The sequence below is a fragment of the Malurus melanocephalus genome, unplaced genomic scaffold (genome assembly GCF_030028575.1).
Source record: "Malurus melanocephalus ecotype Western Australia unplaced genomic scaffold, MMel_1.1 scaffold_43, whole genome shotgun sequence".
NCBI classification, from domain to species: domain Eukaryota; kingdom Metazoa; phylum Chordata; class Aves; order Passeriformes; family Maluridae; genus Malurus; species Malurus melanocephalus.
In genome coordinates this window covers 2957203-2971019 of record NW_026623275.1, presented here as the reverse complement: position 1 = coordinate 2971019, position 13817 = coordinate 2957203, and the positions used below count along the sequence as shown (strand labels likewise).

Below are 13817 nucleotides of genomic sequence, written 5' to 3'. Positions count from 1 at the left end.
CAGAGCACAGCATTTTAAAGTATATCAGGACCTTTTGAAAGACATTTCACACGTGTTTTCAGAAAACAGGTGGAGGACCATTGGCAGATAAAACCACAGATGGATGGTTTGAAGAAGAGTTTTTCAGATAAAATTGAAGATAAATGCCAGGCTAAAATGAAGGCAGAGTGGACAGKGTTTTGTTCACTGATTGTAGTTAGCAGAAGAAAAAAGAACAATCTAACTGAGAAAGAGAGAAAGACTAGAGGAGGTTCTGGAGGAAAGTAAGGTAGAGAAGTCAAAGGAAGATGAGCTGTGCCCAGATGAGGAAGCCATATCTGCAGAGGAAGCARTTAGAGAAGTAAAGGTGAGGCAGGGCCCTGTTATTATGCTGATTTTTATTTTCTTCCCCCCTGGAAGCRGTACACAAGACCTGTTTGGAGAGAAAGGACACAAGAACGTGGGGACAACTGAAAGCACAGAGAAAGCATGACTCAGCTAAGCCAGAGGCAAGGGATGGAGTTAGAGGAGGACAGACACAGCCTATTCAAAGATTCATGCCAGAGATGCCCCACAGCAAAAGCAAAAGAAACAGACACTGGAGGACAGCCAGGCTGTAACTTGATGATAGGAAAGAGAAGTGAGCAATTAAAGAGCARAGGAGGCTGCAAAAGGGAAATATTTTTAGAAATATATGTCACTAAGGCATAAACACAGTGCACACACTTTGATGAGCTATGTCTTTAACTGCATGTACTGCTTTCCAGAGAAATTTGTAAGGGAAAAAAATGTGTCACTGCTTCGGGCAAGAAGGAACTGAGATGCAGAAAGGGGTAATATGTGCAGTTTCACATGCACCAWTGCCTCCGTGCCCATCTCCCTGTCTGGTGATTGTGTAACACTCAGCATGATTTTATCAGCACAAAGTGACGCATCAAGCAGGTCACCTTCTCCAGGCACAAAACCAGTAYTGGCTACACTGAGCTTGCAGGCGTTTGAGCGACTCCTTCAAGAGAGTTCTGTGCACAAAACAGTGAAACTATTCAACATGTGATTCAGCAATAGCCTTTCCCTGGGTTCCTGCTCCTACCACAGGATCCAACAGCAATTAGAATCCCCTGTGACCTCCCCATGACAAGCTGGGGAGCAGCAGGCTGTAAATCCAYGCCAGTTAATCGAGCGAGTGCACAATTCACAGTGCTGCTGTCTGCACAGTGCCCTACAGMTCTATCCACACTTCATCCACCCCAGACCTCGTCCTACTGACCCACAACCAAACCACCATTCCTTTAGAGAGATCAGGGGGAAGGGGGGTGTAAGGGATGGATTTGCAGGGCAAGGAGAAACATCTAGGATCAACAAGGACAAAACAGAGCATCCTAAAAAATGAGGRTGTTGGCTCAGCGCCTTCCCCTGTCACCTTGCAGGAGAGCCTGCCCTGCTGAGCCAGCAACACCCACTGCTGCACCTACTCAAGACAACACCCAAMGAGGTGAGAAGCAAATGCTGTGCTCTGGCAACTTGACAGCCCTGCAAGAAATCAGGTCTCCCAGTGTACCTGGGGACAAGTAGCAAAGAGCTGGAACCAAAAGTTCACATGAACATTAACAGCCTGGCATTAATAGCTGTGGCCATTTATAAAGTGAAACAGAGCTTTCATCATCCTGTGGTGGAAAAGGGGCAGCATGCTGGGCAAAGGGAAGGTGAGGCAGCATTTGAAAGCAGGCAGCTTCAGCATGCCTGACCCAAGGCACACATCTCCACACGCCACAGGACTGCCACCTGGTCACACTGTGTGCAGCTCTGCCACCAGAGTCAACTCCAAGAGAGGGGYACTGTGGGAATCTCCTTTCCACAGAGTAATTTTTTACATCTAAAGAGTTCCATCACAGGGGACGATGCAGAAAGGCCATTCCATAAGAAGTCACAAAACAATTTCTCTTTCCTTTTAGAATTATCGCAAACCATTGAACACTGGCACAACTGGCAGACAGGAAATTCCTGCCAAACTGAACTGCAGTTCCTGCTGGGGATAATAAACCTTCTGAGAAACCCAATTAATATAACTGAGCCCAGTAAAAAAAAGATATTACCCTACACCCCAAAGAGAACTAGTTGAAAGGAAGTAGGTAAGAGAATAATTAAACAAGATGCTAATGTCCACTTTCTCCAGAGGCCCATTTTGTTGAGGAAAACTCGAATCAGAGATAAAGACAGGCGTTTGGGTTTTCTGTTTCAGCACAAAGGACAGGAGATTTTAATTCCAGCTGTCCTCTTGCATGGGTAAGCCCATTCACATAGTGCTTTAGTCATGTCTTTATTCATTCAATTTAATCTGTGTGAGAGAAACATTAAAATTAAGGTACTCTAAAACTCTTTTCACATTGAAAACAGAAATAATTCTTCTCAGTGCTGTACCACACCACAATAMAATCTACTCCCATATTGCACCCTCAATTCTCGTTACACAGCATTAGATTTGCATGTTTTTCTGTAGAAACCCAAAATCAATAAGGGAATTGCTTCAATTTCCATATTACACATTTTTCTTCACAAATATCAGATTTATGTGAAACAGTCATTAATAGATTGTCCCTGTGTTCCTTGATGGATCTTAAAACATAACTGAATTAAACTTGTCCAGAAGAGAATCATTCATATACATGTTGTCCCTTGTTCTCACTAAACAAACTTTTTCCTAATTATTTAATTATTTTTTTATGGATCCATTTGCATTTTTAACCAAAGGAGAGAGGGGGACAGGGGAACATGAGATCTTTTGAACAGGCCTTTAAAAACAAGCAACTACTTGCCTGTGTCAACTTCCTTTATTGTACCAAGTGRGCATTGCTCCTTATCAGCTAAAACTATTCTGTCTTTTAAAAAGAAAAGAGATRTGACTAGACAGAAATAGAAACATTTGTCACTGAAGCAAAAAGAAATAAGACACAACCTTACCAGCAGGGAATTCTGAGGAATAGCCACACTTGTCCTGTCAGCTCCATACACCTTGCAAAGAAGAGGAAACTCTTACAGAAATCAGTTGCAATGCTGAAATTGCCCAAGAGGAAACTGATGTCTCTTTTACAAGCCATGACTACACAAACCACAAGTCAGGCATCAAAGGAAGTGCTAACAGCCTTGCCTGCCAGAACTGTTAATGCTAGAACCATTTGAAAATGCGGTAGGAGATGGGAACGCAATATTAGAAACATTCCCAGATAGCTGATTTTTAGTATTTTTTGTTTGTTTCCCAAATGGAAATTGGTTTTTAAAAGGTATTCCCATACATTTCTGAGCAGAGGCATTGTGGGAGACAGAAGAAAGCACTGCAGGTGCCCCGTGACAAATGGCATTCTCCAAGGCTCAGCACAGCCCCTCCTGCCAACACATTCCTCAGAGCGCTCCTCCAGTCCCACTCTCCTGGAGGAACCAGAGCTCACTCCTGAACCCCCAGGTGTGGTAGAGCTCAGGGCAGCCTGAACCCAGCCACGCCAAGGCCAGGGAGCCCYTGGGACAAAGGAAAGATGGGACATGAAGGGCTGTCGGTTTGGTTTTTCTGGGTCATCTGCAAGGTGTGTCCCAGAAAAGCCCATCCAAGCAGGGCAGACAGCAAGATCTGCAGACAAGCACACGGATCTCATAGATTCAAATCAACTGTCTTTAATGCCCACATTTCCTTTTCAATTAACCGATGCAGGGGTAAGCCAAATTTAATAACCCTATTAAAAATACGAGACAGATGCTTCTSTAAGTTACATTTTCATTAGGCTTGGGGAACAGAGAAAGTAAAAAGTCAAGATCTTGTGTTTTGGGTAGTCCTTTGGCTTATGTATTCAACAGCTTTAGCCAAAGGTATGTGGACTTCAAGAATGAATAAACTTCCAGTACAAATATCCAAGTGATTCCCATTGCTCTGTCTACACAGTTCTTATTTCAAATATCCCATTAATTTACAAAGACAGAGCATGCACTCTGTTAAATTTCATCCTTCTTCAAAGTGATAGGCATTGCTAAAAACAAGGCAGACCATCACACTTTGAAGTGATTTTTTATTTTTTTGACTCACYGGAATATTACAGACAAGTTTCCTCAAAGCAGGATGGAGGGATGCTGCTGTCTAGGGATTCTCCTGYGTTTTCTCAGATCCCTCTTCCCTGTCACAGCAAAATTCCAGGGTCCAGAATCAGGTAAAGGAGACATACAGAGATCTCAGTGCTTTACTATTCTTCATGACACTGAAATCACAGTGCCACCTGTAGGACACCCATTAAAAAATTAATTTGGGCCTTGCTGCTGCCATGARTGCCAGTTATAATTACAGGGATTTCTAATATTCTTGGCACAAGTGTAGGAATACAAAAAACAGATGACTCATGCCAGTCTACAGGGAGTTACTTGAAAGCTTTGTTCACATAAAGCAACATGCATCAGCACATCCAGAAGAGGATATTTTGCTACAAAGAGGAATCCTTTGTGGAAGGAGGATGTGCCAGTGCAATGCATTCGTAGTCCATCCACTTCAGAGCTTGTGYCAGTGTAGGCAGGAGAGATCTGCCACATCCTCAACCACTTCCAGCCAAGGCAGGCATAACCCTTGATCAGCTGAATCAAAGAAAAGTTTCCATTGTGGGTACACAGTTGTTTGTTTTTTGTTTTTTTTTTACTTTCTAACTTTTCCACTCTCAGTTTAGTTTTTAACTATGGACCAGGTAACCCAATGCATCACACTTGATTAACTGGTATTTGCCTTGCGTTCATATGTTACTTCGCACCAGCATTGAGAAGCATTTATAAATCCTACAAAATATACTTTTATTTTATATTGCTTTCCCTTCTCTTTTCCTCCTTACCAAGAGAGTAATTTTCCACTTTTCTAACTCAAGGCAATGTCTGYAAAGTCTTCCCTCCAAAGTATCATTTCAAGACCCACAGTAAGACACGAGTTAGCAGATGCATCTCCGTAGCTAAATTTCCATTCAAAACATTTGAAGTGGAAAGTACTTAACTGATTTACTTAATAGTTCTGTTGCTGCAAATGAAYTTAAAAAAGGAGGTGGATAACATGTTCAAGGGCAGTTTCTGCTTAATGTTCAGCTCTGATCAGAAACAGAACAAAATATTCTGACAAATGAGGAAGGGAATAATATTATGTATTTAGAAATGCTTTTGTCTGGATCAATGACTGKTTTTTGTGGAATATTACATAACAAAACCATCAGCAACAAACAGTAGAATGAATCTGTGAGACTAAAGAGAAAAGAGTGAAAAGAAGGGTCAAGTATMGCCAGGGGAAAAAAGCTCTTGTAGGATGATGGATTTTAATACAAACATGGAATTTAATACAAACAATGCTTTGTAGTGTGGCTTGACTGATAAGGGATTCAACATAAATAGTTTAGATTATGATTTATATAGGGAAAACACATCTCTTTCTCAGTCATGTAAAACAAAAAGGGGAGGAACAAACAATGAAAGGTGATAAAATGAAGAGAAGGAAGTGGATTCAAGCACTGTGTTTGGAGCTTTGGTACAGAATTGAAAATGTTACTCTGTGAAACAGGGCAAATAGTGGTTCACTGTGTGCAAAGAGCAGTAAATTAAGTAGTTTCCAGGAACAATAGGTTGAAACATTCATGGCTAATTTCACAGCATAAAAGAATTACTCTCTTATTTTTACTAGTTTCTTATGGCCTCAGCGGTGGCAGAGTAAGCAGAGTAAGAGACCTTCACTAACTTTCCAGGTAGATGCACAACACAGGAATAAAAATTGCAGGGTAAGTGATGCAGAAAGGTAAAAAAATATATATATTTGCACAAATATAGGCTGTAGAAATCACTAGGTTTCCACCCAGAGAATTGTGGGAGGTTGGAGCAAAAAAAAAATGGAATTCTGAAGGGACTTCCTGCCAACATGGCTACAAGAATGSGAGAAAACTTCTGGGGGAACCAAAAATATTTAGGAATTTCCAATTACCATTTATCTGGCAAGCTTCCTGTGAGGAAATAAAGGACTGTTGGAAGCAGAATAACCAGCATCATGTGTACCAGGGMACACAGGAACATGAGGGCAGCTCACAGAGATGAGTGACACTTGGTGAAAGCAGACAGGTTAAACTACTTTTCCATTGTGCTCCTACAGCAGATTTCAAATCCACTGGAGCTGGGAATTGCACAGCAGAATTTTCTGGTTAAAAATTCAAGACATGAATCAAACAGCATCCGTATTTTTTCCTTCAGCTGAGAAGCAGTTGTTCCAGAAAAATAAAATCATCCATTTTGCAGTTTATTTGCAATAAAATGCCATTAGACACTGTATTTTTATTCAAAATGCTCTGTGAGCATTAGTTTCTTGMCAGACTGGAAAACAAGGTATCATCTGAACTTTCCTTTGCCGACTCAGCCAAGTAAGTAACCAGTGAATGTACCAAGAGGTGTGGGAAAGCCACTGAAAGCAGATAACATATCAMTTACCAACAAATCTATCTGCTGCAAGACTCCTGCCACAGGCTGTGGAGACCACAAGTGGGATGAGATGAGTCTCTGGCCACCAAAATGATTCATACTTGCCAAACTCACCTGTTGCAGGCAAACTAGGTGTTAYTGGCACTTCACATTTGTGATTGTAACCTACTGACTTGAACAACCACAAAGTTTTCCTTCTGAGCAGTAAAGATGTTCCAGCTTCCTCTGTGAGCTTTCTTTTCTATTTTAACTTGTTTCATTTAACGAAGTGAATTTGAAATAGAGAGTGTTAACCAGTCTTTGAAGGGTCCAGTGTTGAGAGAATGGTGGGGGTTTATACACAACACCTCAGTTTTGTATTTCTCACTCCCTCAGATTAAGTCACCCTTGTGGGTGTATTATTGGGAAATCAAAGGGGAGGAAATCAGCTGTGTATTTACCTTTACCAGTTGGCTAAATCCCAGTGTGAGACTTTTTGCTGATGGACAACATGAAACTGGAAGCCTTTGAGCAGGGAATGAGTACCCAGAGGCTCCAGGCCTGATTCTGGCACTGAGTTACCACTTGACTTTGAACCCACTTCTTCCACAGCTTTACCTTGACACTTKTAAAGGAGGTACAATAATAACCTACATTGGAGGAAAGTTGTGAAAATTTAGYCATTAATTACTCTAAAGTGTTTGGAGTTCCCCAGATAAGCTGTTTCACAGACAGGAAGTATATGAACTGTCTTTGTAAGGAAAGCATTTTCAGAAAAGAAAAACTCCTTTAAAGTGGCCAGAAAATTGCTTCAACATCTTGAAAACAAACAGATGCCAAAGTCAAGCATTAGACACGGGTTTTATTGTGGCACTATACTAATCAAGGACTTCAGCATGTACAGAATCCTAAATCCCACTCTTTGCTTCAAAGTCATTTATTGCACAACCTTATGCCACTGCTTTGCTTTCATCTTTGATAGAAAGCCCACAGCAGTCCCAGGCACATTAGCACTGCTGCTGCTCTTGTGGCTGGGCAAGTTTAAAGCTTGTCATTGTAAATGGGGACACAGACACTTTTACCACCAACCCAGGGACAGAAATTGGGTGTTGCACTGGGAATGTGGTGGGCTTGCAAGGTGGCCAGAGGGATACAGAGATGGAAGCACAGCCAGAGAGATTGAGAGACATGACTGTACCCCTCTGCTTTGTTCAAACCGCATCTGAGTGCTGTATCCAGTTTGGGGCACACACACCAATAGAGGAAAGATGGGACAAACTGTCCCAAGGTCAGTGAGGGATGGCTGGAGCTGGATGATTGGTTCTGTGAGAAGCTGAGGGACTATGACACTTCCAGCTTGGAGCAGGGACAGCTTCAGGGATCCTCAGCAGCTYTCCATCATCCATGAGGCGATCAGCAAGACTGTGGAGATGGGCTCTCACTGCTGCTGTAGGCAGCAAAAGGCTGAGATACAACAAGCAGAACTTGAAACAGGAGAGTTATAGACAGAATATAAAGAAAAACTGCTTCCCYGTAAGGACAGTGGGACCAGTCACCCACAGAGAGTGTGCAGGCTCTGTCCTTGGAAGTTTTCAAGCCCTGATGGGACAAAGCCCTGAGTGATTGGTCTGAGCCTGCCGGGAGCTGGAGGCTGCACTGAGATCTCCTGTCTGGGTGGTGCAATGAGCCTGTCACCTTTTGTTACTCCAAATCTTCGTCTGACCAGCAAATCATCCAAAAACTGTGGTGAAAATATCAAAATGCCTTCCCAGAAGTAGATAGATGCATATATTTTTGAAAAGCAGGATATGTATGAACACAAACACAAGTTTAGGACAATCYGTGACTTGTACACATGTGCAAAAAACTGTTAAAATCCAACCATAAAATATCACTGTTACGGATATGATAATAAACTAAGACTATGCAATGTCAAAAAATATGCTCCTTTAGAAGTTATCTTTTTCTCACCATGGCAAACATCCCTCTCCTTCATTCATATATTTCAGCTGTTCTGCAAAGTCATCCAAACACAGTCCTTAAAGTATATTTTTTCACACACAAAAAAAAAGGGATAAGGCCTTTATCCAGCTATTTGGTATTTTTTAAATTATTCAGGAAAAGAGCAGAGTTGCTGAATGTAACATTTTTCTTGAGAAGAAAGAAATTTAAAAGGAAAAATAATCCAACCATATGCACATTTTTTACATTCACATTCAACTGTTTCTATTCCAAATGCAAGGTCATTTAGCAAAAGCAAAAATTAAAAAGAAAAAAATATATATTTATTGAAAATTAAAATATCCTAAAGTGCATGAAAGTCTTCTAAAATACACCCCACATTATTTTCACATATCTTAAATCTATTTTTTAAAATAATTCTAGAGTTGTGCTCTAACCCCTCTACTTTCTTGCAAAGAACCCAAAAGAGGGATGTCCCATTCCAGTTTTAATATAAATAGATAAAAAGCCAACACAGCCATTGACTTACATTATTAAATTCAACAATTCCTCAGTGAACTTTAATTACTTTATATATAAGTCATAGAGACTGCATTGAATTTAATTATACTTTAGGGTCACATGAGTACACTTAAATTCAAATTTAAGATGCAGCCATCTGAAATTCTGAGTCTTCAGAAATCCATAACTTGCAAGAGGTCAGTTTTTGAAACATTGGTAAGAAAAGCCTATCCTACTATGTTTTGGCTGTTTGGGTTTTTTTGCTGTCTGCAGATCTACTTACCAAATAATGGCTTTTCAAATTACAGTGCCATTAGGTTTGTGCACATCCTCTAAATTCATTTGGGTTAACTGAATTTGCCCAACCCAATTCTCTACCTTATTTCCCCCCCGGGCATTCCCTCTGGGCTGAGGGAAGCTGCCTGCTGAGCTCTCACACCTCTGAGGGACAAAGGAGGTCACACAGCAACGCCAACACATTCTCCAGGAAGAGCAACCTCAGCTGCAAGTTTGCCATTTCTCATCACTATTTTCTGCTGAGGTTGCAAAGCATTTGCAGTTGCTGCTTCCTCTTTCTCTCTCTTCCTCCCCCACAGGATTTGTCCCAGACCCAGCAGAAAACGTATCAGGTGGGGAGAGTGAAGGCTGCTCTCCGGTCATCCTTTCTGCCCAGCTGTCATTTTTGCCTTTACTCCACTCCCCCAGGTTACTTGCATTTTTCATCCACAGCAGTCAGTCATAACAAGGCAAGAGAAGGCAATAAAAGCATTTTGCAATGCACCTTAGTAAATATTTGAGTCACTGTGGTCTAGTGCTTAAAATCTCCCTCWGTTTTTAATAGGGTCCTGTGTTAACACCTAAACACAAGGCTTCAAGAAAGGTATTTGGGACTCGCTGTTCTTTTTTTTACCAAGTATTTTTTCCCTAGGTTCAAATGTTCCTCAGCAGGGAATTTCACCTTTATAAAGACTCAAGCTTGGAAATCTCCAAACAGCATAAGGAAAACAGTTCAGTGTTAAGCCCACAGTACACAGGAAGAATGTGAAAAAGTTAGAACTGGATTGCACCCTGACTAAAAAAACATAAAAGCCTAAGAACTTGTGACACAGCTACCAACACTTTCACATTGCTAATGACAGCAATTCTGTGCAAAGGTGCCAAAGCCTCCAATGCAGGCACAGCTGAGGATATCCCACCTGGCYCTCCTTTGTAGTAACTGTAATTGCTTAACCAGCTCTCAGAAGGGCTTCCAAACAATCCTTGATTAAATATACAATATTATCCATGATATTGTCAACTCTAATTTTCAAATTCATCACCACAAGCAGCAATTTATTTTCCTTTTATAGCAGAACTGACCGGTCTTTTGCACCCCTGAAAGCATCCTGGCTAAATAGGGAGCTCTCAAAGGAACTCAGGGATAAAAAAGAGAGTTATTGACCTTTGGAAGAAGGGGAAGGCAGCTCAGGAAGAAYACAAGGATGTTGTTAGGTCATGTAGAGAGAAAGGATGAAGCTCAGCTAGAACTCAATCTGGCCACTGCTGTGAAAGGTAATAAAAAGGGGTTTAAGAAAAACATTAAAAACAAAAGGAGGGACAAGGAAAATATCCATCCTTTATTGTACGCAGGGGGGAACATTGTCACAAAGCACAATGAAAAGCCTGAGGTACTTAATGCCTTCTTTGCCTCAGCCTTTAACAGACAGATCTGTTATCCTCAGAGCAATGAGGCCCCTGAGCTGATAGACAGAGACAGGGAGGAGAAAAAAAAGCCTGCAATCCAGGAGGAAGTGGTTAATGACCTGTTGAGCCACTCAGACACGAGTCTACAGGGCTGGAGGGGATTCACCCAAGGGTTCTGGCTGGCAGAAGGACTCGCCAAGCCACTCTCCAGAATTTCTCCTCAGTCCTGGTTAAACAGGGAGGTCCCAGATGGCTGGATAGCAGCAAATGTGATGCTCATCTACCAGAAGTGAAGGAGGATCAAGGGAGCTACAGGCTTGTCAGCCTGACCTTGGTGCCAAGGCAGGTCAGGGGCAGGGGAACTTGAGTGGAAAAAACATGGCAAGTACAAGACAAGCAGGGGATCAGGCTCAGCCAGTGGGGGTTTAGGAAAGGCAGGTCCTGCTTGAACAAACTGATCTCCTTTTATAACCAAGTGATTCAACCACTGGATGAGGGAAAGGCTCTGGACATAGCCTACCTGGCCTTCAGTAAAGCCTTTGATACTCTCTCCCACAGAATTCTCCTGGAGGAGCTGCCAGCCCAGCACTGTGGTGGACACACTACCCTRGAGCTGTTCAAGAAATGACTGRAATGACACTCATGCTGTGGTCTAGTTGACAGGGTGGTGTTGGGTCAAAGGTTAGATTGAACAATCTGGGAGGTCTTTTCCAACCTCAACGATTTTATTTTTTGAAAGCACCAAGGTTCAAGCCATTGGAAATGAAGCAGACAAAGAGCCCTTCTGCTGCCTTCCACCCCTGTGGCCAGCATGACTCAGTGACATTACCACACATGTCCTTTGACACTTCAAGCAGGGCTCAGAGCTCCCCAACCTCACTGCTACTCCTACACGTTTGTTCCACCACTAYAAACAACTGCTGAAACCCAAAAAACTCGTTACGTGAGGCTTTGGGCTTAGCAGCACTGCAACAATCTCTTCACACTCACATGTTGAAAGTTCCAACAGTTCCCKTTATAGAGGAATTCCCTGTCTGCCCAAAAAAAAAGATGAGGGAACAAAGGTGAATTGTTACAGAAAGMGTGAAAAATAAAAAGTGAGAAGACAAGATAGATGATGGGATGAGACGAGCCAATGGTTCAGATCCCCGCTTTGCTGCACATGTTTTTTTCCAAGAGCCTGCACCAGCTCTGTGTGGCAAAGCCCAAAAGGACCTTTGGAACTCAGGAGAGCACCATATCTCTTGAGGGGCTCTCCATGGCTTCCCAGGCAGTCTCTGCTTACCACGACACCCATCCACCTGGTCTTCAGCTCTCTAAGAAGCTCYACATGTTTGCTCCAGTGTCACCACTTAAAAGGAGTTCCCTTGCTATTAAAGCAACATTGTTAGGTATGTGCGCCAATTTCAWCTCAGCACTTTCTAGAGAGCTTGACCCAAGACTGACAGATAAAAAAAAAATTGGCTAATCCGGGTGTCCCAAGGGAATGCAGAGATGACGCATCTGTATCTTCAATAATAAGCTGAAGAAATTTGATCTCATGGATTATTATTTTTTTCTTATTTACTTAATTACATACCAGATTTTGAGAGCAAATAAAAGTGGCATTTTTGTTCAGCGCTTAAACTGTGTCAGAATAAAGGTAAAGTGGAAAACAACAGAGCACAGGAAAAGGGACAATGTCAAGTGAATGTTATTAACAGTAATAATAAAAGCAACAATAAAAATTTCATCCTCAAGCCAAGGCAGGGGCCAGGGAGGCTGCAGGAGGCAGCAGGACACCGCTGCCTAATGCTCTGGGGCTGGTGACACCTGGCAGGAGAGGACAGGGTCGGGTCTGCTGGGAAGCAGCGCCATGCCCCAGCCATATGCACAACATCTGCTCATCTCTCCTGCTAGGARAACCCACTTGTTTAACAAATACTAGGTTGCATGCACACATTAAGCCTACATTTGTACAGCAGTGAATYTACAAAAGCCTTTCTTTCCCACCCCTTAGGCTGCCTGCCAGAAACACTCAACTGCAGGTTTCTCTACAGACCAACCCCACGTAAAACACCTGAACCAGCATGACCCAGCCTCCACAGGCCATGGGGTGTTTAACCATTAACTACTTGTTGGACCACGGCAGATTTCTATCAGCAGCACTCTTCCTGCTCCAGCCACTGCACTCAGGTCAGATGAAGCGCTGGGTTAAAGAGCAGAATRTGACAGCTGGTGGAGTGTCCTGCTCCAGCAGAGGTAAACAGGGACCTAGGTTTGCCTGCAGGACTCATGTTCCAGTGGGATGCTCCTTGGGACTTCTTACCCTCTGAGAGGAGATAAGAAGAGTCTAAGAAGAGATCCAGTTTCTGTGCACGACTCCTGAACTACATCTGACCAAAGTATGGTAGAAGTTGGTCATGTGGAACTGCACTCATTTGCGTAAAATGTWAGAGATTACAGATTTACAAGGTATTCAAGAAATCACAAGTTGTAACCAATTTTTAATCCCACAAATTGTGGTCAAATTAAATATTTAAGTGTCCTATCCCAACCCTGCCTTATCACATATTTCTCTTCTTTTGGAGGAAGTCAAAGGGAACATAACATCCAGCTAAAAAAGCTTTTAGGAACWAGATATGAAGATATTTTAGAAGAAATGCTACATATAAATCTGACTCTACTAAATTCTGTAAGAGATGGCAACTTCATTTCAATAATTGCACCCAGCATAGGCACCCCCTCCCGCAGCTGTCTGCTCAGCCTCCWGCTGCAGGAGGTGGCAGCAGTATGGCCATCTTGTCCCCAAAAGCACCACTCTGTATGCACGCAATGGAGACAGCAGCAAAAACACCAGAAAACACAAACCCTAAGCCGCCCTTTGCATGACTTTTCCATACCACAGAAAAACCATTTCCTTATCCYTTCTCCAGTAAGGAAAACTGTTCCTTCTAATCCACAAGAATTCAACAATTAAGATTTAGGCACTGACCATTTCTGTTGCCACCAAAAACAAAAAGTGGAATCACTCCAAACAGATCAGAGGAGGGAACTAAAACCTAGAAAGAAAATTTTAAACTCATCTTGGACAGAGAAATATCTAACCATATGTTTTTTCTCAGGGCTAACTTGCAGACTTMATTTTTTAATGTTCTTCACTATCCAGCTCAAGTGAATCCTCTTAGGCGCAGAAACCCCACCAAGCAGAGATTCAAAGACTGAATAACTGGTAGTGACCACTGCCACGTCCTATTGATTTATCCACA

The 13817-nt window shown here is 42.3% G+C and overlaps 1 protein-coding gene across 4 annotated transcripts in view; it reads right to left on the bottom strand.

Annotated features, from left to right (window-relative positions):
• Window positions 1-13817, bottom strand: part of IPCEF1 (interaction protein for cytohesin exchange factors 1) — a 75168-nt gene that overhangs the window by 51332 nt on the left and 10019 nt on the right. The window contains exon 1 of one of the 4 annotated variants that reach the window (XM_057364882.1): window positions 2938-3007. The exons of the other annotated variants lie outside the window; for them this stretch is intronic. The gene's annotated coding sequence lies outside the window, so the exon portion shown is untranslated. Of the gene's footprint in view, window positions 1-2937; window positions 3008-13817 lie in introns of those variants that run through there. 4 annotated transcript variants of the gene reach the window in all.